General features: G+C 44.5%; 2 long non-coding RNA genes across 3 annotated transcripts; both read left to right on the plus strand.

Annotated features, from left to right (window-relative positions):
• The first annotated feature begins 4875 nt into the window (after window positions 1-4875).
• On the plus strand, window positions 4876-6955 carry LOC120688130. Of its 2 annotated transcripts, XR_005680983.1 has the most exons (4): window positions 4876-4952; window positions 5237-5473; window positions 5562-6083; window positions 6707-6955. It is a non-coding gene; the product is annotated as an uncharacterized LOC120688130 (long non-coding RNA). The 2 variants fall into 2 exon arrangements; XR_005680982.1 differs by having other exon boundaries at window positions 4876-5473.
• Window positions 6956-17537: 10582 nt separating this feature from the next.
• LOC120688131 lies at window positions 17538-24502 on the plus strand. The gene is made up of 3 exons (XR_005680984.1): window positions 17538-17681; window positions 20512-20513; window positions 24451-24502. It is a non-coding gene; the product is annotated as an uncharacterized LOC120688131 (long non-coding RNA).
• Window positions 24503-25910: the final 1408 nt, after the last annotated feature.

Raw genomic sequence — 25910 nt, forward strand, 5'->3', positions numbered from 1 at the left:
CTCGATCAAGCTGAACCAAGGCCTGGACGTCCGTTTAGGCCAAGTTTAGTGGCCTCCGCCGCTTGCTGCCACCATGCACCGTGACGCACCATCGTCGCGGCCCCGTGCGCCCTCCCCAACGTTGCCGCCATGTCCCTATCGCGTGTGCAAGCTCTGCGGCCAAACCCCGGCCTGAACCGCGCCCCGGAGCGCCATTTCGACGAACTCGCCTCAGATCATTCCGCCGCCGCAAGCCTCTCCGCATAGCCGAGCTGCTTGCCCTGCCCAAGCGGCCTGTTCGAGCAGAGCCGAGCCACCCCTATCCGCCCAGCGCTGTTGGATCTTGATCCAATGGATCAGATCCATTTCACTCAAGTCAACTGATCCCATACTGGTCAAATTTGACCATTTTACAAAAATGGCCCTGCACTTTGTGCAAATCAACCCGCAATCCGCTCTAGTTCAAAAGTATTTACGATACAATCCATTATTTTATGTTTTAACCCCTGAGCTTTTCCAAAACAGTAATCGTCATCCATACCCTCTCTGTTTTCAATCTAACCCTTTTATCTAAGGTTTAATTACATTCTATCCCTTCAGTCTAATGCCTTGAAGTCCAAATCTTTCATAAATAAGCCCCTAAAACCTCATTTTATCTATATCTCCCTTATTTTAATTCCAATTTCATCGATTCTCGCACTCACGCAATCTTTGCAATGCGTACAACATCTTGATCACCATATGTTTCTCTGTTTGTATGGTTTTATATATTATTCCTTATTTTGTGCATGTTTTACTTATATGATTATGTAGATGACGCGTTGTTCGAGGGAAATCAAAATCAGCAGTTCGAAGAAGAGCAACAATAGTTTGGCAAGGAAGGCAAGTGGCCTTCTTCCACACATATTCTATTTTATCCCAATAATAGTATGATAATTCACTTTACTTTATTGTTGTATTGCATAAACTTGATGGGATACCTATTAAGGACTTTACCTAGTCTTTTTACCTGAGCCTTGGAACACCGGATTTAATCTTCTGTTGGGTAGAATGGCTTAGTCGCTTAACTTGGGATGGTGTTATCTTAATCTTTTGAAAATAATAAACATGAATTTATTTACGTTATATCTTGATAATTACAAGATCATATGACTTTAATTGGAACATGGAGAATGTTGGTATTTCGTAACGTCTACTTTAGAAACAAGGTTATTCAGCCTGATCCCAGTAATAGCACCAGAAATGCCTTGACATCTCATAGAGCAATTACTGGAAACAAGACTATCATGAACCATGAATCATTCCGTAAGCAGACGGAATTACCGGTGCAGTATTTTATCCCGAGAGTATTTCGGGGTGTCATTTATATTCCGCAGGAAAAAAACGACTAAATTGTGTAGGTAGGCAGAATGAACTAATCTCAATGAAATATTCAATTGCATAAATAGGAGTAAGATAAATATTAGATAAGAGGTAGTATGACACACAAGTGAACTCAGCTTTAGTAATGATAACAAAGGCAGGGAGCTAGGCAGAAGATAGCAGAACTTGTCTCTACTTCATACCCGTACTTTAGAGTGAACCGATAGTCCTTTTCCTACTAGTGTTTGCATATCGATTAGTGTCATATTGTGTGGTTACGATCTACTAGATATGTCTTGTTTCTCTGTCTCCGTGGAAAATTAGTTTTACGGTTTAGGTGCCTGTGCCCTCCCGTTTAGAGTGGCTAGTGGTTGCGGCCTACCACCGGCTGGGATGTATGTGATGATTGTGGTGGGTCCTGTTGCCTCATCCAATAGCAGAAAGCGGAGGGTCTTTCCGCCCGCTTCAGCCGGCGCATGTTGAGGCGCCTATCTCTTTCTCTCTCTTTGTCCACATAGACTCTTAGTCTGCTCTCCACCACCCATTATACTTGCTCTTAAGTGCTTTGTGACCTCCCTTTATACCTTGCTATAATGGTTCCTCCCGGGTTCCATTCATCAATCAATTTATTTCATAAATTGGATTTCACTCGTCTGCCTAATGGCGTCCGCAATGGTTAACTATTTAGCTAGTTAGATCTGATATGGCAATAAAAAAGTAGGAAAGAGAGTAGTCACTGGCAACGAGCAAATAACTGATCTATTTTACGTAGCCCAAAAACATGTGAGAGGAACGGGTGGGTCCAATAGTATTTTTTTCTCTCCCACTTCCACATCAGCAGACTATATAATTAGTACTAGCTATTATCATTGCGGACACTCTAATTATCTAATTAAGCTTCCCTTGCGTGTATGCTTGGGATAGATGTTTTATATAAATGATTCCTACCTACGCGTCACCTGAAGAATGGACGGATGGAGTCGTTGCTTGCTTCCTCCAACGATCTACCAATGTCGTGACACCGGTCGATCACAAATTTCACTGTTTCAAAGGAGGTTTGATTGGTTGGCTGGTTGAGTATTAAGATGCTGCTGGTGAGGCGTCATGGATGGGCTAAAGGGCAGGGATACGAAATTCAGAATAATGGCGTAATTGATTATCCCACGTGTTATAAATCGCAACCATCGTACTAAGTACTCTCCCTAGTTCATACCTAGTATTTGGGTGGATGCTAGTATATTGGGTGATGTTACCAACCGTTTTCGTACCGATTGATATTACTATCTAGTACTTAAGTTTCCTCTAGGAGCTGTACCCACTACAAGAAATCATTTAATCTATGACGGATTTATTATGACGTTCTCAAAAAACGTCACAGATTCGCAGATATGAGTACCAAGCCCAAAAATCATGACATTTTATCAGTTTCGTCGCAGTCCGGCCCAAATCATTGTGACGTTTAAACAAATTCGTCACGAACAACATCTAAACATCATTTTCCGATGGGAAGAATAGAAGAATGTCTTGGAAAAAAAATTAAAAAAACTTTTTCACAATAAAGGTTAGAGAGGAGTCGGCCTATAAATTGGACGCTGAAATGTTGAAGGCAAAAAAAATCTGAACCCAGGAGTGTCGAAGACAAGAAAAAAATTGGACTTTGAAGACCAAAATAAAACCTGGACGCAGAAATGTTCACATAAAAATATAATGCAGGCCCCAAGGATTCAAACCTTAGACCACCCTGCTCATTTTATAAATGCAATATCATCACACTAAGTGCTTGCATGTGGCAATCAGTGGTAACAAATTTTATTTAGAGCAAAATGCACCGTGGACACCTGAACTTGCAGCACTGTGTCAAATAGGTCCATCAACTTAGAAACCAGACATCTAGCCCATCGAACTTGCGAACTCGTTCACCCCCGGTCCAGCCCGGTTTTGCATGGCTTGCATGGCACTGTGCGGCCGGGATTTACTACAGGGACCCCGGATCTGCTACAGTAACCACGGTTTTGTTTTTCTCTTTTCTAATTTATTTCGGCTGAATCTTCAAAAAATCATAACTCTTCGATACGACATCGGATGAATATGATTTTTATATGAAAATTGTAGCCCTCGACGAGATCTACAACTTTCTAGTTTTGAATTTTTCATTAGACAATATTAAGGTGCTCAAAAAAAATATATAAAATTACAGCACTATAATAATCGTGTACTTTTGCTTGTCGCATTAGAAAATTAATATATTTTTTGTTTGTTGTCAAATGAAGACACTTGTATACCAAAATTTTAACACTTTTAACGATCTAGATTCTTGTAGTTTTGAGTTTTTACCACTGGGCTGGCAATGCACTCGTGTTAACAAAGCGCAGCTTCAATATAATGGTCGTCATTTTTTTAGAAAATAAAAACAAAATTTGTGCTCCCAGGGAATCTAACCTGAGACCTGGCTAAGGCGAAGATATTGGGCATTAAAATCATTTTTCATCTTTTCCACGTGGGCGATGTAAAGAACACAACTATGATTGATATTTCCCTTTTTAATTTGGAATTAAAGTTTATAACCGGTATTTCTCCCTCGTATGAACTACAAATTTGATGGTTCTTTTTTCTAAATTTTTCTAAAATCATTTTCTTTTGTGTAATTGCATTTTTGTAAGTCAATTATGATTTCTTGAACCTTCTTGATCATATAGCTTGTTTTCTTTCATTTAAAGATAGAATAGAAATACATATTTTTACATAACAATAACTAATTTAACTCCTTAATTTCTATTATTATGGTCAACATAAGCTTTTGTCCAAATTTAAGATCCATACGAGTTCGAAAATGTTATCAAGTTGTGTAATCTCAAAGATTGACTTGAGTTATAAGAAACTCTTTGAGAGATGTATCTGTTGGTGAACAGTATATAGTCTCATTTTATTAAAATCATTTAATTTTTTTTTTCTGGCAAGCTTGTGGACCAAAAATATGCTACCATGTCAATTTGTAGATTTCTCTGAGCAAATTTATATATTGTTGTAATTACCGTGTTGTAATTTGGAGATAGTAATTTGAATTGTCCATAGAAGAATAATTGAGTTTTTCCTCTATCTCAGGAGCATGGTAGAATAGAACATATGAACCTAAATATAGTATTTTTTCAATCAATCTTATTAGAGTTAAACATAGTTCAACTTGGAATTACTTTCGATAAGCATGTAGAAAATTATTTAAATATTTGAAAATAGCAAAACTGTTCAAAAATTCTTGAAACTCCTACATAAAAACTTATATGTAGTTAATTACATATAAAAAATATATTAATATATATGATAATTATTTTATATGTTACATCAATGGTACAATAAAAAAAGAAAAAAAGAAAAACAGTACACAAAAAAAGAATAAAAAAGCCCATTTCAGCCCATATAGCACAACAAATTCTAGCCGTTGATTGCGGATCGGATGGCTCTGATCCCACTCACGGGATATAAAAGCAGCTGTTGCCTACCTGAAAATCCTAGAACTGTCCTCCCAGATCCGATCCACTCCCCACTCCGCTTCCTCCCACCCCCTCGCGGGTCTCTCTGTTCCCCTGCGGCGGCGAGACGTGGCCGCTCTCGAGGTAGGCGGCTGTGGCCTCGCAACGGCGCTCGCGCTGGTGAAGGCGCCATCCCATACCCCACTCCGGCATTCCCGCTCCCCTCTCCCCGCGTGCAGCGTCCCTAGATCCGTGCCCGCGCCGCGGCATTGGCGCCGGCGGGGCCCTAGGGCCGGATCTATTAGAACTCGTTAGAACTTCTTGTGGCGCATCTATAGCTGGAGTTTTGCTTCGATTCATCATGTTTTGAGGAAGTATTGGAGGGTACTATTCTATTCGTGTTGTTTTCTTGTCTGTTGTTATTATAGGAACCGAGGTTGGGGGCGAGCGCGAGGAGCAGGTGAGGCTTGTGCGCATACCGGCCGCACCAGCAGCCCACCGCTCACGAGGTCCACCACCTGGGCGGCGCCCAGCCCCTTGGCGCCCACGGCGTTCCCGAGCTCGGCCATGGCATGGAGTGCACGCTCGGCGAGGACGCCGCCACCATCGCCTGCGCAGCCGTGGGCCATGTGCTCGAACACACCTGATATCCTAGGAGAAACAAGGTGATTTTGCATCATTACTTCGTTTATTCAGAACTTTTCATTTGCTATTCCTGTCACACCTACGTTTATTGTATATCAATTATTGTAGTCAGGAAGCCTTCCACTGCAGCAGTGTGAAGCAGAAGTGACGGCCGCGGTAAGCTCCCTGTGCTTTGATTGATTGGATGAGATACTGGTGTATTGCTACTGTGACCAACCATCTCTCAATCATTACTTGCTTGTCTTTAGTACTATTTTCTTTGGTGGATCATGCAAGTCTGTTGCTAAGAACTAGTTTAATTCCTGTTGGCAAGTAGCAATAGCTCAGCAGCTGTCGGCGGCTCTTTGCTTTTATTAATTTGCAGCTCTTACTTGTTGTTTGGAACTGTGACATGTCTTTCAATGATACATTAATATTTCCTACTCAGTGATAATTAGCTTATGCTTGAAATATCTAGAGAAGTCTAAATTCTCCTTTTCCTCATTATTACCTGCTTGCTTGGGAAGTTGGGTTTAGCCTAGTATTCAGCTTAGGTGAAATGGCTTTCAGGTATCGATAGCACCAGTCCCAGGTAAAACAATTGAACACATGGGTGTCAAGGTCGAGTCCAAATTGCACCGGTTCAAATAGGTACGCTTTCTCAGTTTTTGCTTGTTCTGTCAATTCTTGCAGCATGTTAATTATGAGACAATGGTTTTGCTTCTACAGATGCCATGGTCCCTGTTATTCAATTTTTTTATATGCTGATTAGGTTATGTGACTTTACAGTTTATAGGTTAGTTATCTCTGTTTGATGAATTCACAAATAACTAGTTTCTTGTCATGGATATTTTCCATTTTCTTGTGTTGTTAAGATGTTTGTTCAGACGATTCTTTACAGAAATTGTAGTGCACATCCATTTTGCTATGTTGATATTATAAATTTATTATGCCTATATACAGTTTTTGAACATTGATATATTTTAGATCTATACTTGTAACATGATTACAATTTTTTCTGAAATTATAGGTTTATTTGTTGGCTGAGGGATATAACTAGAGCTTTATTTCCTTTTTCTCCTATAAATGAATAAATGAGTTTTTTTGGTCAATATGACTAGACTAGATGAGAGTTTATGTTCAAAATTGACGTTAGCAGCTATGTTACTTTGTTTGGACTTCAAATCTGATGAGATGACTGAACGTATTTCTTTTCCCCTGTCAGGTCGCATAACTAATCACTATTTATTTATTTATTTATTTTCCCTTGTCAGGTTGTGTTACTACCAAGGAGCTTGGAACTGAGCAAAGCTGCAGGGTTTGATCAAAGAGGTTGAAGCTGGATGCACACTTGTTATGTTGTGGGATGTAATGTTGAGAATTTGCATTTGATTTGGTACTGGATGTTATTGAATGTGATACTGTATCAGCCTGTAATTTTTTTAGAGAAAAATCAGCCTGGTAAATTAGAAACTGAGTTCTTGTTCAATTTGTTGTGTAAACAAAATTACAATGTATTTTTTGCATGAGTTTTATGGCTTGTTTTGGGCTGTAATGGTAATTTTAAAAAATGGCCTGGAATTGTTGAAGTTTGATGGGCTAGATTTTTTGGGATCCATATTGGTCGAGTTTGGGCTAGAAAGTATAGTGGGCTGAGAAATAGCCCTGTAATAACAAGTGGGTCACATGCTATAAAAAAAATGCCACGTCAGTAGCCACATCAGCTGCCATGTCAATGTCCATGTCACTAATCGGTGATTATGTGGCACCATCTGTGACAATATCTATGACGTTAGCTTTCGTCATAGATAGTGGGCTTCGGGTTGGGCTAAGTGGGCTTTGGGTCGTTCTGTGATGGTTTAGAAATGTCATAGATCGTGCTAATCTGTGACGTTTACGCAAAAAAACGTCGGCCGATTTAATCCGTGACGCTCATTCCATGACGTCATCCAAAATCGTCACGAAATCGTCATAGATGCTATTTTGCGATGTTTTTTCAGCAATTTGTGACAAATTTATTTCGTCATAGATTAAATAATTTCTTGTAGTGACCATACCAAAATTTTAGAGGTTCTGGTGCAAAATATATTTTATGATTATACAGTATAAATCAAACACTCACAACGTATGCACACTCATCTCTATAACGTACGAAAATAACCCCTATCCCTACGAGCATTTTTTAAGACTGAGCCAGCAAATCCTCGAGATTGATGAAGTCACCATAGATGTCTCGATATCGATAGGAACGAGCCTACCACTAAAAGTGGTACACTGTTAAATCCAAAAATAGTCGCTTTTACGAGGAGCCAAACACAGGACCTAAGATGCTACTAATGCTCTTATAACCACTAGGCTTAAGATCCTTTCACAACTAATATATATATGAATTATATTATATAATAAATTTATGTGTTTTGCAGTATTAAGAAATACCAGTGGAGATGCACGTACCACATGCATGTGTTTTAAAAAATTAAACCCTAACAAGAATTTTATATTTATAAAGCCCCAAATCGAGGGATGGATCAAATGGAGAAAAGATTGGGAGCCGACAAACCTGGACTGAAATCGAGCGCCGCCGCTAGCCGCATTCATTGTCCTCGATAGATTATTGGATAAACCCTAGCGAGACACCAGAACAAACTACGGACAATAAAAGAAACAACAAGAGATCAAATTAGAACAATAATCAAAATGAATTAGTAAAAGAAAAAGAAATTCAATGAAAAGACCTTGAATTTGTGGGCCAGCGTGCTGGTCACACTGTTCTCGCCGTCGCCGAGTCTGGACTCCAAGTCGTTGTCTTGATGTTGCTTCTACGGTGGCGTCGGTGGAGACGGCGTCACGCTGCCGCAGTCAACCTAGGGCGGCTACCCTTGCCACCTTCACGACGGCCACAACTCCAGCGATGGGCCCTGGAATAGCTGCGGCGCCTTCACCGGCACCAAGGCCTCCACTCTACGCGCGCCTCCCACGGCCGCGAGCAGAGAAGGGAGGCCGCAACGCTCTTTCCCAGAGCGGGGACCCTGCGTGTCTTTGAGGACGCGAAGAAGGAGGCGCTGCGCGGGGCGGCCGGCGTCTACTTTGGACAGCTCTCGTCGCCTTCCGCTGTGCACTTGCAAGTTGTGGAAAGAATGGGAAGGAAATGGTAGGGGACTGGGGGGATGGGGACAGGAGCAGGAGTGCGAGGCGCGAGCCGCGCGGCGGCGAACGGGGTGGAGGAGGCGGCGGTGGAGGGTGTGGAGACTGATTGATTAATTGATTGATTGGTTGGGGCATGGTTTGCGCATGAGAGGGCACTCGGCTTCAGTCGAGGCTGCGTCAGGGCCTTGGCACACGCACCGTGCTCCGGCGAACATAACCGTGACAGCTCCTGGCTGCGGTAGGGCTAGACGGGATGTAGGTTACGACGAAGCATAGGCATTGGGCTCCTGCAAATGAGATGGGCGGCTGAAAGGAGATGGATGGGAGTCCGGGCGTGACCTACCGGTGAGCTTGATGGATGACAACGGCGGCACAGTGGAGAGGCGGGGACGTCTCGTGCAGCGCAAGATCGCTAGTGTAGACGATCGCGATGCTGGCACGGTGAAGATGTTCTGGCGGCGCCAGCATTCTCCTCCTCCTAGTGCTCAGCTTCAGATACGACAGTGTTGTCGTCCTCAGCTTCCTCTTCCCCAGCTCCTGCTCCTCTTTTCTCCTTCTATACTGACTCTCGACCGGAAGCAAATGGGATGAGGGGCCTCGGTGGATCTGGTGCATGGTTAATAGAAAGGTTTTGATACTAATTACCAAATAATAGGAGCAGCAGTTTAGAAACAAATTTTAGATTTGGGTGCAACAAAAGGCAAGACTGATAGTTTGTCCCACAAGACATGTATTTTTTATTTCACATCCATGCCACATATATAATCACTAGTAGAGTGCATGTGCAGCACACACATGTTTAAAAAAAAAACCATCAATACCATGTCCTTGTTATATTCCGACATGCACATATAGAGAGAAATGCACAAGGTACACCAAACCTCTCAAACACATTTGACCATTAGGTACATATCAGTTAACTGATCAGACCAGAAGGTTTTCAGTACCACATCTCAACTTATGGTCTTACAATAAGTGGACTTAAAAGTAATGGTTCACCCCATCTGTTATGGGCAGTGGTAGGATGGGAGTTGGTGGAAGGAACGTGACGCAAATTATATTGAAAAGAAGTAGCAGGCCGTGGCCCTGGACCTCGACGTCGCGCCGGAGCAATGGCTGAAGTTCCACGGCGCGACAGGAAGGCAGGGACAAAGCCAATCTAAGATACAATAAGCATAGCCCTAAACTACCGCAGGTCTTGACTTATATAATGCCAAGCCTGCTAACAAACCGGGAAACAAACTAACAACTAATCCTAACAGATCACGCCTCCTTGAATCCTGGTTTGTTACGCCTCTTGTACTGAAGTCCGACCATGACATCTCTCCCCCCCTGGACAAGCAGCTCGTCCTCGAGCTGAAACTTGGGAAACAGCTGCTGAAATTCCACCAAAGAAACCCAAGACGTCTCGGATGCTGGTGCGCCCTTCCATCGCACCAGAAGTTCACAATTACCTCGAGCAAGACGGCTCCGAAGAACTTCTTCAGGTTCTACTAACACACGGCCATGACGCATAGCAGGTAACGGTTGCACCTGTGTTGGGGGCTCACCATGGAAAGGCTTGAGAAGACCCACATGAAACACATCATGAATACGCGTCCCGGCAGGCAGGCACAGCTTGTAAGCCACATCACCAATCCGCTCCAGAACTTGGAAAGGACCAAAAAATCGAGGACCCAACTTCCCACGGCCACGAACATCAAGTGACGCCGCTGGTCTGTGCAACAAACGAAGCCACACCCACTGTCCTGGAGCATAGTGCACTGGTCGATGACGGCGATCATACACAGCTTTGTAGTGTTGCTGTGCTTGCTCCAACCGATCTCTAACTTCGGCTAAAAACTCATCACGGTCCAGCATTGCCTTTTCCACTGCTGGCAGCCGCGCGTCTCCATGGTCATAAGACCGAATAGAAGGAGGTGGGCGACCATAAACCACCTCAAACGGAGAAGTCTTCAGCGATTGTTGATAGGAAGAATTATAACAAAATTCTGCCCAAGGAAGCCAGTCTAACCAATTGCGTGGGCGATCTCCTGTAAGGCACCGCAAGTACATGGTGATGACCTTGTTTGTTGCTTCCGACTGGCCGTCCGATTGAGGATGGAACGCTGATGTGAACTGAAGCTTGACACCGGCCAGACGAAACAACTCACGCCAAAAAGAGCTTGTAAATACCGGATCTCTATCACTGACTATTGTCGCCGGTATGCCATGCAGTCGCACAACCTCAGCAAAGAAAGCACGAGCCACCGAAACTGCCGTATATGGATGAGATAATGCGATGAAGTGAGCGGCCTTGGAGAAACGATCCACCACTGTCATGATGACTGATTTCCCATTCACTTTGGGCAAAGCCTCAATGAAATCCATAGCAAGATCAGACCAGATCGATGAAGGAACCTCCAACGGTTGCAGCAAGCCCCCTGGTTGCAAGTGTTCAGTCTTGTTGCGCTGACAAACTGAGCAGGCACGGACGAAATCCTGGACAACCCGACGATCATTAGGCACATGGAAGTCAGCACGCAGGCGATGTAACGACTTATGAACCCCTTCATGTCCGGCAGCATGGACAGACTCCAGAATTGTAGGTAGAATCCCCGAGGACGGTGCAATGAAAACCCGACCTCTGAACAATATCAAGCCGTCCTTCACCGACCATTGATCTGGCTTAGCACCACCTCTAATGGCATCACGCAGCTGGGACAGGTCTGAATCTCCATTGATCTCCTGACGAACTGCCTGAAACAAGCTAAACATGGGCAACGATAGGGCGGCCAGTTCACCGGAGTGCTCACCCCTGCGAGATAGAGCGTCAGCGACGACGTTCAAAGAGCCCGGTTTGTACTCCACAACAAAATCGAACCCCAGAAGCTTGCTTGCCCATTGATGTTGCGGAATAGTTGTCAAGCGTTGATCCAAGAGGAAACGCAGACTGTGATGATCAGTACGCACGATGAAGCGGCGACCCCAGAGATACGGTCGCCAGTGCCGAACGGCCTGGACCAAACCAATCAGTTCTCGCTCATACGCCGCTAGCTTGGTGTGGCGTGGAGCGATCTGCTTGCTGAAGAACGCGACTGGCCCGCCGCCTTGATGGAGAACAGCGCCGAAGCCAGAGCCCGACGCATCACACTCGACGACGAAGTCGCGGTCGAACGCCGGAAGCTGTAGGACAGGCGCCTCCGTCAGGGCGTGTTGTAGCGTCCGAAACGCCTGTTCCGCATTGGGATTCCAGAAGAACCCTTCCTTCTTGAGCAGCGCGGTAAGAGGCGCGGCGATGGCGCCATAATCGCGGATGAATCGGCGATAGTAGCCCGCCAAGCCGAGGAAGCCACGGACAGCGCGTGCCGATGCAGGACGAGGCCACGAGAGGACGGCCTCCACCTTCTGCTTGTCAACCTCGACGCCGCGCTCCGATATCACATGGCCCAGATATGCCACGGACGGGCGGCCGAATTCGCATTTGGACTTCTTGAGAAATAGCTGATGGTCCTGCAACGTGCGAAGCACCGTGCGAACGTGGCGGAGATGTTCCGACCACGATGAGCTGTAAATTAATATATCATCGAAGAAGACAAGCACGAACCGGCGAAGATACGGTAGGAGGATGTCGTTCATCATGGCTTGAAACGTCGCCGGAGCATTAGTGAGCCCGAACGGCATCACTAGAAACTCGAACAGACCCTGATGTGTCCTGAACGCCGTCTTCTCAACGTCGTCCGGGTGCATGAGTACCTGATGGTACCCCGAGTGCATGTCCAACTTGGTGAAGAATTTGGCTCCGCGCAGCTCGTCCAGCAGCTCCTCCACCACGGGAATAGGGAACTTGTCCTTGACGGTGGCGTCGTTGAGCGCTCGGTAGTCAACGCAGAAGCGCCACGTGCCGTCGCGCTTGCGGATCAGTAGCGCCGGGGATGAGAAGGCCGACGAGCTGTGCCGGATGATGCCCAGGCGCAACATCTCGTCACACTGACGCTCCAGCTCGTCCTTCTGGATGTGTGCGTAGCGGTAGGGTCGCACGGCGACGGCACCAATCCCGGGCTTCAGGCGAATGCGGTGGCACAGATGACGCTTGGGAGGGAGGCCCTGTGGTTCGGCGAAGAGGGACTCAAACTCCTCCAGAAGCGCATCCAGGAGATCGCCATCGCGGCTCATCAGGGACGACGACGTGAGCCCTGGTGAGAAGGCCATGCCGTGCCATGTAATTGGTCTTCCAGCGCGCGTGAAACACATGGTATGCTTGGCGAAATCCCACAGGATCGGACCCAACGAGCTCAACCACTGCACGCCCAGCACCATGTCGTATGCACCGAGAGGAAGCGCATAAAGGTCGATGTCGAACGCCTCGTTGCCGATGTGGACGTTCTGTTCGAGCGCCTTGCCTGGGGACGCCACCCGGTCACCATTGGCGACGATCACCGAGAGGTTGGGGCTTGGAAGGAGACGAACGCCCGCCCTCTGCGCCATGTTGACGTCGATGAAGTTGTGGGACGAGCCGGAGTCGAGGAGGGCGACCCCGGTGACGCCGGCGATGGAGATGCGCACTGTCATGGTTTGGCAACCACGTGCGCGCACGCCTGAGATCGCGTGCAGGGAGATGCCTGGCGCATCATCAGTGGCCGAGATGGCGGCCACCGTCGCGGGTTCCTCCGTGTCATCGAACCCCACAACCTCGATGATGAAGAGCTTCTTGCACCGATGACCAGCGACGAACTTCTCATCGCAGTTGTAGCATAGGCCATCCGCCCGGCGTTGGGTCATCTCGGCTGGAGAGAGACGACGACGTGGCAGGGTGGACGCGAGCGAGGTGGTTCGGCTCGACCCTGCTGGAGCCGAGGAAGCCGCATCGTGGGGTGTTGCAGACGAGACGGCCGGCGGTGCTACTGTCGTGGAGGCGGCCGGAGCCCGGAACGAGGAGCGCGCGCCCCGCGCAGGCGCCGGGTCGGTAGATGACAGGGACATGCGCTGCTCGTAGGCTCTAGCAAGCATGATGGCATCATCAAGGGACGTCGGGCGGCGTAGGGCGACGTCGGTCTTGAGCGGGTTGACGAGGCCGGCCGTGTACATCTGGACCAACTGGGACTCTGTAAGATCAGCATCTCGGCAGGCGAGGGCGAGGAACTTGTCGGTGTAGTCGTTCACGGTCCCGTCCCGGCGAAGTATCATGATCTCGCCAATGGGGCTATCCGTCATGGGCGGCCCGAAGCGTTGCTGCACGAGTTGTGCGAACCGGCGCCACGACGGAGTACCCGACGTCAACTCTAGCCGAGAAAACCAGAGTTGGGCTGACCCCGTGAGATGGAGGGACGCGTATGGAACGCGCCGGCGCTCCGGTGTGTTCTGGCACCGGAAGAAAGTCTCACAGCGATTCAGCCACGGCAGGGGGTCCTCCTTTCCATCGAAGGTCGGGAACTCGATGCGTGCGCGCGGGTGGAAGCGTGGATCGCCGTCGTCGTCCTCGGCGTCCCGGTGAGGGAGGTGCGGTGTCTCACGGAACGGGAGGGGCCCCGACGCTGACGCGTCTCCCCCCGCGCTGTCGTCCTTGGGGTGACCGCGGTCACCGCGCTGCGCTTGCTCCAAGCGCGTCACGGCGAGGCTGAGGGCGGCGATCTGATTTGCGCCTTCGAACGCCGCTGCCTGGAGGGTGGTGACCTTGTCCGGAAGGCCGTCAAGCTGTTTGGCGAGCGGGAGCAAGGGTTTGAGGGCGGCGGTTTGCGTAGCGAGCTCGGAAACCTTGGCGGCGAGGTCGGTGAGGGTGGTGAGCATGTCGTCGACGGTCGCTTCCAGGACGGTCTTCTCGTCGTCAGCCGCCATGGACACGGAACCAAGGCTATCTGATACCAAGGTGTTATGGGCAGTGGTAGGATGGGAGTTGGTGGAAGGAACGTGACGCAAATTATATTGAAAAGAAGTAGCAGGCCGTGGCCCTGGACCTCGACGTCACGCCGGAGCAATGGCTGAAGTTCCACGGCGCGACAGGAAGGCAGGGACAAAGCCAATCTAAGATACAATAAGCATAGCCCTAAACTACCGCAGGTCTTGACTTATATAATGCCAAGCCTGCTAACAAACCGGGAAACAAACTAACAACTAATCCTAACAGATCACGCCTCCTTGAATCCTGGTTTGTTACGCCTCTTGTACTGAAGTCCGACCATGACACCATCTCTTTATCACAAGCCCAGGCACGTGGTTGAGCTCATCCATATCCATATATTTCAAGTAAAGCTGATAGTAAGAAAAATATCTTCCACTTATATGGAATTGAGAAAAATTACGACACTAATATATACTGATATTTTTACATCTTACACGTGCTGCAAAAGAGAAAAAACTACAATAGAGGGCCTCAAAAGAGAGTATCAATTCTTAAAAAAGAATAAATCATAAAACCAAATAAATATTTTACAGCCAAGAATAAGTCCTAAAATAAAATAAAGATTATGCAGCCACATAAAAAAATGAAATCTGGATCTTACAACAATGCCTGTAGTTTCAATTTGTAGAGACATTAAACTTCCATTTTTCAGAAAAGTTGCATGATATCATGACATATTCCAAACAAATTGACTTTTTATCATGCTGGTATTAGGAGGTATTTGTAAGGAGGAAGCATACATTTCAGATTTCAGATGAGCTAACAAAAAAAGGCAGCATGTGAGAAGCATTTTTAAGTAGGAGCTACATATAGTGATGACCTTCAAATTCAAAAGAATGGAATAGAAAAGGAACAGCTTGCATTGGAAAGCTTACTGAATTGTAATACATTATATTTGTTCCAAAATATACACACTGAAACAGCAAGTTAGCACATAAACTCAGAATATATTGGCTGGCTGATTGGCAGTCATAAACACATTCATCAGCTACAAAAAGGCATTCTTGTGATTACACCTCCCTACACATATAACTAAACCAAATTTCTCACTAACTGAACCAAATTTCTTCATTTTCTACATTTTCAGACATTGTTGACCAATAACACTGAAGTTACACGGTTCCAGCTAAACTCAAGATATCACTTTAGATACAGCATTTTAGTATAACCTAGCTTATCAGATTATACAATTTCGGAGGTTAGATTCTATAATCTAGATTAAAATCCAGGCTGTTTATTGACCCTCTTAGATTAAATAAGCTAGATTATATAATCCAAGGGTAAACAAACAGGCCCTAAGTCACTCAAATTGCAACAAAATAACCGATGTAAATCTCCACTGAGCAAAGCAAATATTGAGGATTTTTTTAGTGCAATTTTTCTGGAATGATTAAGAAAATATGATAATTACCTCCCTGTCAATCAATGCACCATTTGCCTCCTTAAATGATTGAGACCATTCAGTGTGTTCCTCTGATTCCAGCTCACACCATCCCAAGCAGAGTGTGCGTAACTGGGCATATTCGCATCAACAAATGTCTTTGTATGTTGACCTAAAATTTAATTATCATGAGTCAGTTCAAACACAATTCAGTAATTGAGTTGCATCAATAAAGTTTCTATGTTCTATTTTTTGAAGACCCACAACCAAAGTCTCAAATAGAACAAACAGCTTAAGTAACGAGTTAATCAAATTTATGCCCCGAAATGTCAAGAAAGTACATAAATGGCAGATTTTAAAATATATAAAGGATATGAGAGAATTCTATAATTTCAATAACTAAGGCGATTACTGGAATAAGCACAAGGAAGCATTGTCTCATGAGCACCTTTGGACAAGAAAAAAAATCTTGCCACTCTGACAATCCCAAACAACAACAGACATTCTTTTCCGATCAGATGTGAACTCAAGAATGTAAAGTATCTCATATCGCGTCACTCGCCGGTTGAAGTGAATTTCTGCTTAAGTAGATGTCTAATTTTTTAGCAAATGCAACCATGCAAAAGGAAATGACCAAATTTAGGAGTCATAAAACCTACCTGCATTATTTCCATTTTTGCTGACAAGAACCATATGTAAATTTGCTGCCGCATTAACAAGAGCACCCTCATCCTGGGACTGGGCTTTATAAAAAACTGATCCGCAAGGACTGGAAGAAGTAGCGCAAAGGACAAAAATAAATGATAATAAGAATGAACACAAGACGTGGGGTGAAACTGTCATATGGATGAAGATCTAACCTTTTACTGCATTGCAGAGTGTCATGACTGTCAAAAATTTGATGAAACGAGAATTATTGGCAATAGCATTCAGTAGTTCAACATCTAGACAGGGAAACCTATTAGTCAACATAAATATGAACTTGGAGGATTAGGTAGTTCATATTTTAAATAAGTTGTAAGTATATTCCTTCTCAGCATATCCCTGAATAGAAAAGGAATTAATGAAACCTTTTATATATCTCTGAAATTATCTGTGCAGTGTTACCTTCACATGAGAATTGTTCAAGAATAAAAAAAACCATACATGTATAAAAATTGTTATTGGAAATGAAAAAAACATTTTTAAATGGACACCTAGGAGCTCTCTGCCGTACATGTTACAGCTTATTTGGTTACAGTGCAAATTATTCTCAACCACATAACGACAATAGCAGTTCCACAATGATTGCAAAACTGAGGGTAATATTTTTAGCATATTCAACCATCCTAAGGTGACACTATTGCACTTCGAACACGGCACGACACAGAGCTACATTTTGTAGCTACGAATCAGGATCTAGAGGGGAAATAAACAGTGAATTCCTATCACAAATGCTTCACATTAAGCTTATTCATGCTTGGAATAAGAATCAAATCAATGTTATATTATAAGAAAACATTTGTGATCACAATAGACCGGTCAGTGCAAAACTATGCAGTCCCAACATACCTTTCCCTTCTCATTCAAATCTGTTTCCCTCCTTACAGATGCATGGATTGTTTCAAAAAGAGTTATCTACATCTGATGGCCAAATCCCACTGATGCACCAAGCATCAAATTCATATAGCTCAAATTCAGACAAGATTTTCATTGTTAATATCAGATACGGATGATATCTCCATCCAATAAATGGTAAAATTTTCTGTGGCAGAACCAGAAAAGCATTTCTTTGCCTAGCCCTAAGAGATCTCATAATGAAGTGAGATTGAATTATCTATGAGATTTATCTCTGGTTTTTTCCGTAGTTGTTGACACTAATTTGCGCCAACACACTCGAAAACGCTAGAACGTGCGGATCGTCGACACGATCTTCACCAACGGGCTCCCTGCGCACAGACCGGTCAGACCGGTTGTAGCAACCGGTCAGACCGGTACTCCAGGGAGATCCGCGAAAACCTAAAACCTCGAGCTCGTGAGGGACCCCGTCGGAGCAAGTGGATCTAGGGTTGTTCTGAGATCAGCAGGCTACTTAGAACATCCTCGAACGCCGTATAGACGAGCGAAGAACAGCAGATGAGATTGGAAAAGTTAGGGTTTGGAGGTAAAAGGTAAAGGATAAATGTGTGAATCGATTGGGATTACCCTCAATCGGCCGTGACCCTTCATATATAGAGGGTGTGGAGGTCTGTACCTGTTAGAAGTCGGAACCCTATCAAATCCCGTGTCAAAATACAACTCCTAACTCGGATTGGGTGTTTCGGACCGGTCTGACCGGTCTCTGGACCGGTCTGACCGGTCAGACCGGGGTGCAGGTCTTCCGGGAGACATAACTCCCTCATCCGGACTCCAAATTGGACGTTCTATATATGCATTTCGATCGTCTCGACGAGATATACGCAATGGTGTAGTCCATTTGGCAATTTGACAAACTTATATAGACCGGTCTGACCGGTTTAGAAGAGAGGTCTGACCGGTCTGTCCAGATTGTCCAGAAAATCTGAATCGTGCCAATTTTGGGTGTCAACATATACCCCCCTTTTTCTTGGTAAAGATTGCGTGCCAAGAAACATTTCTCAAAACCCAAAAATGCACTTGAACAATGAGAAGCACCTACGCACTAATCACCTCTTGCTTTCAATGACGATAGTGTGTATGACCATGTCATCTGGTGCAAGTAGGATAAGCCTGAGTATAAATTATCTCGGCTGTGAATCATGTTCTTCAAAAGAACCACTTCGGTCTATTTAGTAGAATAATCTGTAGCAATTAACACGAAGCAATGCCTCTTTGAAGATGGAGGATTAATTTAATCAATGAAATCCAAATCCTCAACCTCGGAACGACCATGATTTGATAATAGGATGTATCAACACAGTGGCCAAACCGCTGACATTCTTCACACCCCTTATACTGCTTGAAAGAATCAAATATCATGGCAAGCTCGTACAAATCGGCTCTTTTAAACAACTACTTCATCTTTGGAGCCGATTGATGTATACCACAAATATCTTCATGAACGTTCCTCATGGCAACTTTGGCCTGATCTGAGCTCAAACATTTAAGAAATAAATATTCGGCTATTCAACGATAGAGCTTATCGTTGACTAAAACATTTTTAAATGTTATCCGCCAAATATCCTTTTCTGCACCGTGACCAAGATCTTTAGATAGGAGATTATAGGAACCCTCCAGTCCTGATCTTCGGTTTTAGTGATGAATCACCTTTCATAGCCGAATTGGTGTCTCCAGCAGTCTGGACGGTCAGACCGGTCTCATGACCGGTCAGACCGGTCTAGGCGGTCAGACCGGTTGCATCGACCGGTCGGACCGGTTCGTCCAGATCCTGCAACTTGACTTTTGCTTGCATCAGCTTTCGAATATGAAAATATTTCTTCATAATTTATTAGCCAGATGCTTGCTTAGCCATAGCAATAGCCTGTCCATTCTCTTCCCTTGGTATATATCTTATAACAAATTCATTGAAGGAAGAAATAATATCGAGGTACTTGTCAAGATATGCATTTAAATATCCATTATATCATTAGCATACCTAGAATACTTGCAACACCATCAGAAGTGAATCACCAAAGGCTTCAACACGTTTCACGCCCGTAGATTGCAAAAATTCCAAACCAAATAAGAGGGATTCATACTCAACTTGATTATTTATGCAATCCTCCTTTGATCGGTTTGAGAACTCAGAATACCACCACTTGGAGAAATCAAGACATCACCAATTCTTTGACCATCATCACAAGCAGATCTATCGAAATATAATTCCGTGGTGTGCAAGTAACATAGCCGATTTCCAAAGCATGCTTATCATTAATCCGATGCTCAATAATGAAATCCGCTATGATTTGGCCTCTCATAGATTCCAAGGATTCACAAGCCAAATCATATTCAACTAAAGCATAAGCCCACTCGCCGATTCTATCACTTAAAATCGGCTTTTGTCACATGCGCTTGAGCACATCGGTTTGACATACTACTATGCAAGTACTAGATAGTAGATAATGCTTCAATTTGGTACAAGCATAATAGAGAGACAAACATAACTTCTCAGTAAGAGTATACCTTGTCTCCGCATCAATAAGTCGTCGGCTTATATAAGTGATGACATACTCCTTGTCTTCGGTTTCTTGAGTAAAAACAGCCACAATGATCTTGTCTTCAGCAGCCACATAAAGCCTGAAAGGAACCCCTCTCCTAGGCGCCTTGAGCACAGGTGGTGAAGACAAATAAACCTTGATCTTTTCAAAGACCTCTTGCTATTCTGCCCCCAAGTAAATTCGGTTTCATTCTTTAACCGAAGAATAGAAGTAAGAGCATCAATATGCCTTATTACAAATAGTTTGACAATTTTCTAGCTTGAATTGAAAAACTTCTAATTCGGCTTTTATCCGCTGATGTTGCAATTTTCAACCAGCTCAAGACCTCAAATACATGATCAAAGTCTTGAGAGCCCCTTGCAAATTGATCTGTTGCATAGAAACTTCATGAGGTAAATTATCATTTGCCAATATTTTGCCCCCCGAACAACTTAAATATCGTCGAGCTCCATATTGCTGCTCTTTTGGTGTAGCCTCATGATCCACTAGCTCCTCATTGCCTTATACCGAGAATGTTAGCGGTGTTTCTCCATCGCAAGAAACCGAAACAAGCATTGCCGATTCGGCTTTCTGTTCTGCCGCAACCTCAACCGGTCTGACCGGTTGCTCTGGGCGGTCAGACCGGTCGCTTGTACCGGTCAGACCGGTCTCCTGAGGCGGCTCGACCGGTCGTGCTGGCTGGTCAACTGCTTTGACTCTCCATACCTTGCCTTGAGGGACCATTGGTCTGTAGTGGTTGGATTGTTTGTCCCTCAGCTTCTTGAACTCTTTTTTCTTCTTCTCCTGAGCACGTAGATGCTGCAGCTTCCTTCTTTGAGTACGAGTCAACCCTGAAGGACACCATCTTGGTTGAAAGTACTTTGATGTCGAGTTACTGCTGCTAGTCTCATGATCATTAGCCATGATCGGCCTTTGGATAGAAGGATTGACCGATTTACCAAAAACCATCGGTCTTGTACCCGCATCATTGACAACCACTTTGATATTGCCGATTTGCACAACATCATCGGCTTTAGCTTTCTCTGGATCAATAGTGGGTTGTACCTCTTCTTTCTTCTCCTTGACACGGTAAACCTGTCTTGGAGAATGAGTTTTGTTTGGTCTCTGATGAGACCGGTCTGACCGGTGCAGGCTGCCGCCTCTGACCTGATTGGTGGGGTCCCAATCGGTCGTGCACTGGTCATGATACCTTGCTGAACACAAGCCTTCTGTGATCCTCCTCCCTGTGGTGAGATGGTGGGTATAGCATCGGATAACAATACATCCAAATTCCTTCATGCCCCCATGTAGGACAAGAAAAACCCGATGCCGGTGACGCCCATGATGTAGTAGCATACACCTTTTGAGGAGGCAACACTGTAGTGCTATCACCCCTACGCTTGCTGGATTCTCCCCTAGGAGAAGAAGCTTGCCTTGATGCGGAGGTGAACTTGGTTGTTTTTCTAGTGGCCGATCTTTTGGAACGGTCTTTGTGTACTTGTTCAGTAGCTGAGCAAAGGTGAGCTTCTGCTTTGTAAAACTCCCATGTACCTTTGACTCATTAACCTTCCTAGTACCTTCTTCCGGGTGCTTAGACTTGAAAGTTCTGGGTCGGCTTTTTGCCTGACCGGTCTGACTGGTTGAGGCGACCGGTCTGACCAGTCGTGCCTGGGCAGCAGGCCGACTCGTGTCTTGTGAGGAACTCTCTTGCCCTCCGGGCCTTGAAGCTTTGACAGTGATCTTCAGTGACTCCTCTCCATCAGGAGTCTTCTCCATCGTTACTTCCCTAGCCCGACCTTGTCATTGATATTTTTCGACCTTGGCTCACCAATGATAATATTTTTTTCCTTTTGCTCCTTCGGCTTGTTCTGGCCGAATGAGTACCTTGTTTTTATCCAAATCAATCGTATGGACAGGGAATGATGCCTTGTTATTTTTTACCTCATGCATTGCCAATCGTCCTTCATTAACGGACGATTGGATTTTTCGATGAAAGATATTGCAATCATTAGTTGCATGAGAAAAAATATTATGCCACTTGCAATATGCATGCTGCTTTAGCTGCTCAAGTGGCAGTATGACATGTGACAACTTGATGTTTCCGCTTCTAAGCAATTCATCAAATATGCGATCACACTTAGAAACATCAAATGTGAAACGAATTTATTCTTGCCGATTCTTCAGAATCGGCTTAAGCGATGAACAAGAACATGGCTTAGCTTCTGATGGCCATATGAATTGAGCAAATTCCTTTTTCTCATCGTCCGAATCAGATTTACAATGAACATGTATGGACCGATGAGTATTATGGGCATCTTTTGCGTTCTGGAGTCTAAATTCTAAACCCAAGACTTTCATGTGCAAATAATTAACAGTGTGGTACTCAAAGCCTTCGAGTTCATTTTTCAAATAAGAACGCAAACCATCAAAATCCAAATCAGCCAATTTCTTTTCAGAAACTGTTAAATTTAAACTTCGGTTTTTGATATCTTTAAACCTTCGGAAGTAATCCGAAGCAGACTCATCTTGGCCTTGCCTAACCGATGCCAAATCTGACAGTTTTGCTTCATTGTGCCCATTATAAAAACGATCATGAAACTTACGTTCCAACTGATTCCAAGATTGAATAGAATTCGGGGCCAATGAAGAAAACCAAGAAAAAACGGTTCTAGTCAAAGATAATGAAAATAAGCGAATGCGCAAAGCCTCATGAAAACCAGCTTTTCCCGGTTGTAAGATATATTAGTCAATGTGCTCCCAAGGTGCTTTATTATCATCACCACTAAATTTCACAAAATCAGGAACACACCAACCAGCAGGAAAAGAAACTAAATCAAATTCAGGAGGATATGGCTTTTGGTATAATGTAAAATTATCTAAATCCACACCGAATTTAGTTTTCATCGCACTAGCCGGATCCTCTTTTAACCTAGCGGGATCGGCTTTGCATCTACCACTCGTGGATGCTTGTGCTATAGAAGTAAGACGATGTTCTATAGAATTATCTTGTACCATCGTCTGAACCGAACTTATCGGTGCATGCCCCGCAGAATTTTCATGTACATTAATAAAAATTGGTTCATGTGGAGAACCAGATTCTTGTAAAGGAGAAGGCTGCACACAATTTGTCATCTCATTGGTTCGGCTAAGGATTGCCGAGCAAAGAGTAGACATGTTCGGTGTAGATGTTACTGGGCTGACCGCTGATACACCGGTCTGACCGGTCCAGCTATGTTTGGCTGTGATGCTCGCGATGGTAGTGTTTGCCCTTTATAGTAGTTCATTGGCATGGCATACGATGCTTCTTGGACAGATGCTGGCGTAGCCGATGAACTAACGATTTGGAAAGCACAATTATCATCTACATATTTGCCTTTTTTGATGATGTCTAATTGATCTTTTAAATCATTCATGGACTTATATATATCAGCAATCTTCTGATCCATAATAGATGATAATTGGCTAAACAAGTCGGAAGACGAAGTGCTTACATTGCTTATTACCTCGACTTGCTTATTCTTGAGCATGAAGGAGGGCATCACGAAGTCTTGAACCCTCGTGACCTGGCCTTACTGATTTTTATTAAATCCCTTCAAGAATTGTGCTTTGAAGTGCTCCCTGACCACCAAGTACTCTTGGCGCTCCTCCTCGCTGAATTCCTCGATAGATATGGAGATGTTGCCTTTGTCGAGGTCGATGATGATGCCCATCTTCTTTGAGAACTAGATTAGATCGGTTTAAAAACCAGATTAATCTGTCCCCAGCGGAGTCGCCAAAAAGTGTGTTGACACTAATTTGCGCCAACACACTCGAAAACGCTAGAATGCGCGGATCGTCGACACGATCTTCACCAACGGGCTCCCTGCGCACAGACCGGTCAGACCGGTACTCCAGGGAGATCCGCGAAAACCTAAAACCTCGAGCTCGGGAGGGACCCCGTAGGAGCTCGTGGATTTAAGGTTGTTCTGAGATCAGCAGGCTACTCAGAACATCCTCGAATGCCGTAGAGACGAGCGAAGAACAGCAGATGAGATTGGAAAAGTTAGGGTTTGGAGGTAAAAGGTAAAGGATAAATGTGTGAATCGATTGGGATTACCCTCAATCAGCCGTGACCCTTCGTATATATAGGGTGGGGAGGTCTGTACCCATTAGAAGTCGGAACCCTATCAAATCCCGTGTCAAAATACAACTCCTAACTCAGATTGGGCGTTTCGGACCGGTCTGACCGCTCTGGACCGGTCTGACCGGTCTGACCGGGGTGCAGGTCTTCCGGGAGGCATAACTCCCTCATCCGGACTTCAAATTGGACGTTCTATATATGCATTTCGATCGTCTCGACGAGATCTACGCAATGGTGTTGTCCATTTGGCAATTTGACAAACTTATCTAGACCGGTCTGACCGGTTTAGAAGAGAGGTCTGACCGGTCTGTCCAGATTGTCCAGAAAACCTGAATCGTGCCAATTTTGGGTGTCAACAGTAGTAAATCAATTCACGAGCACAAATGTAATATAAGGTATTAAACCAGAAATTTGTTCTATGAGAATTAAAATCAGAGAGAGAAAGCCAAGCTGTTGATGCAATCATAATGGTACATAACCTGAAAGCCAATAATAGGTCCCGACCCGCTGCCGCAACCGCTATTGGACTTCTGTAAACTGAATATGGGGAAGAAAAAAAGGGTCCAACACCTCCTGCTGCTGGCGTTGCCAAGCAGTTAGAACAGAGCAGTTAGAACACACTACTTGTTATCTTGAAACAACAATATATTCCTAACATGCTGGTACTTATATCTCCTGCTTGGTTTCGTCCACACTAATGATAAGGACAAATTTAGGGTATGCTCGATCATGCTCATACTCATACCACTGAGCATAAAAACAAGATCACGAGGACTAATATATTTGATTGAGAAGCCATAAATTATGCATCCACGTGCTAACAAGTCTATCCCCTAGTTATATGCATGTGTGCCGGCTGAATTTGACAATGAAAGGACAAATGACAGCTTTAGATGGTATTTTTTTTATCTAACCCTAGTCATTTGTTCCTGATCAACGGGCTCACGGCCAGTTGCAGGTTTTCTTGACCAGGCCGACCAAGGCATCCGACATCAACATGCAAGGAAGACGGTTATAGTTCACTGGAGGTATGCAAAACCAAGAAACGGTTTATAGAGTTGGACACCAACAGGCAAAATGGAAAGAAAGGATGACGAAGAACTCACTTGCGATCCCACGATCACAGAATGATGACTCGTTGGGCACAGGTGTGACGCCCTCGGAGGTGCCGTCGCCCCAGCCACACGGACGTTCTTGACAGCGGCGGCGCTACGTTGATCAGCAGGCTACACCACATAGGCCAGGCAGAGGCGTCGTAGGGATCCTGGTGTCAATTGATGCCATGAATAAAACTATCTATACCAAATCTTTCAACAGGATCAGAGGCAACTTACACATCCAGGTGTCATTGCTAGCTTCCAAGCTGAGAGATTCTGCTGGGTGAAAGTAAACTGCAAAACTAACATGATCAGCCTATAGTGTAATAAAGTACAACGACATTACCATACACAACAAGGAATAAAAACACATATAATCTGAATTCTGAAAGTTTGTATACAGGTAGACACTACAACATAAGAAAAATAATTGTTTGCTTACTTTGTCGAAATTTTTTATAAGATTGGTTTCAATAGAAGAATTGTTTTCATATTCTTCCCACAGCTAGCCCCTTAATCTCATCAGCTGCAAAATAACAATATTATCATTTTTTTAGTTGGAAATTTCTACATGAACGATTAACACAAAAAAAACAACATAAACATATTGGACCACCACCAAGAACTTCACACATTTCATCTAGAGCTGCTTGTTCACGCGGCTTTTTTCAGCCTTAGTTATACCATCAGATGGGGTAATGTCACTAACTGAAGATTTGAGT

This window comes from Panicum virgatum, chromosome 9N (assembly GCF_016808335.1).
Source record: "Panicum virgatum strain AP13 chromosome 9N, P.virgatum_v5, whole genome shotgun sequence".
NCBI lineage: Eukaryota > Viridiplantae > Streptophyta > Magnoliopsida > Poales > Poaceae > Panicum > Panicum virgatum.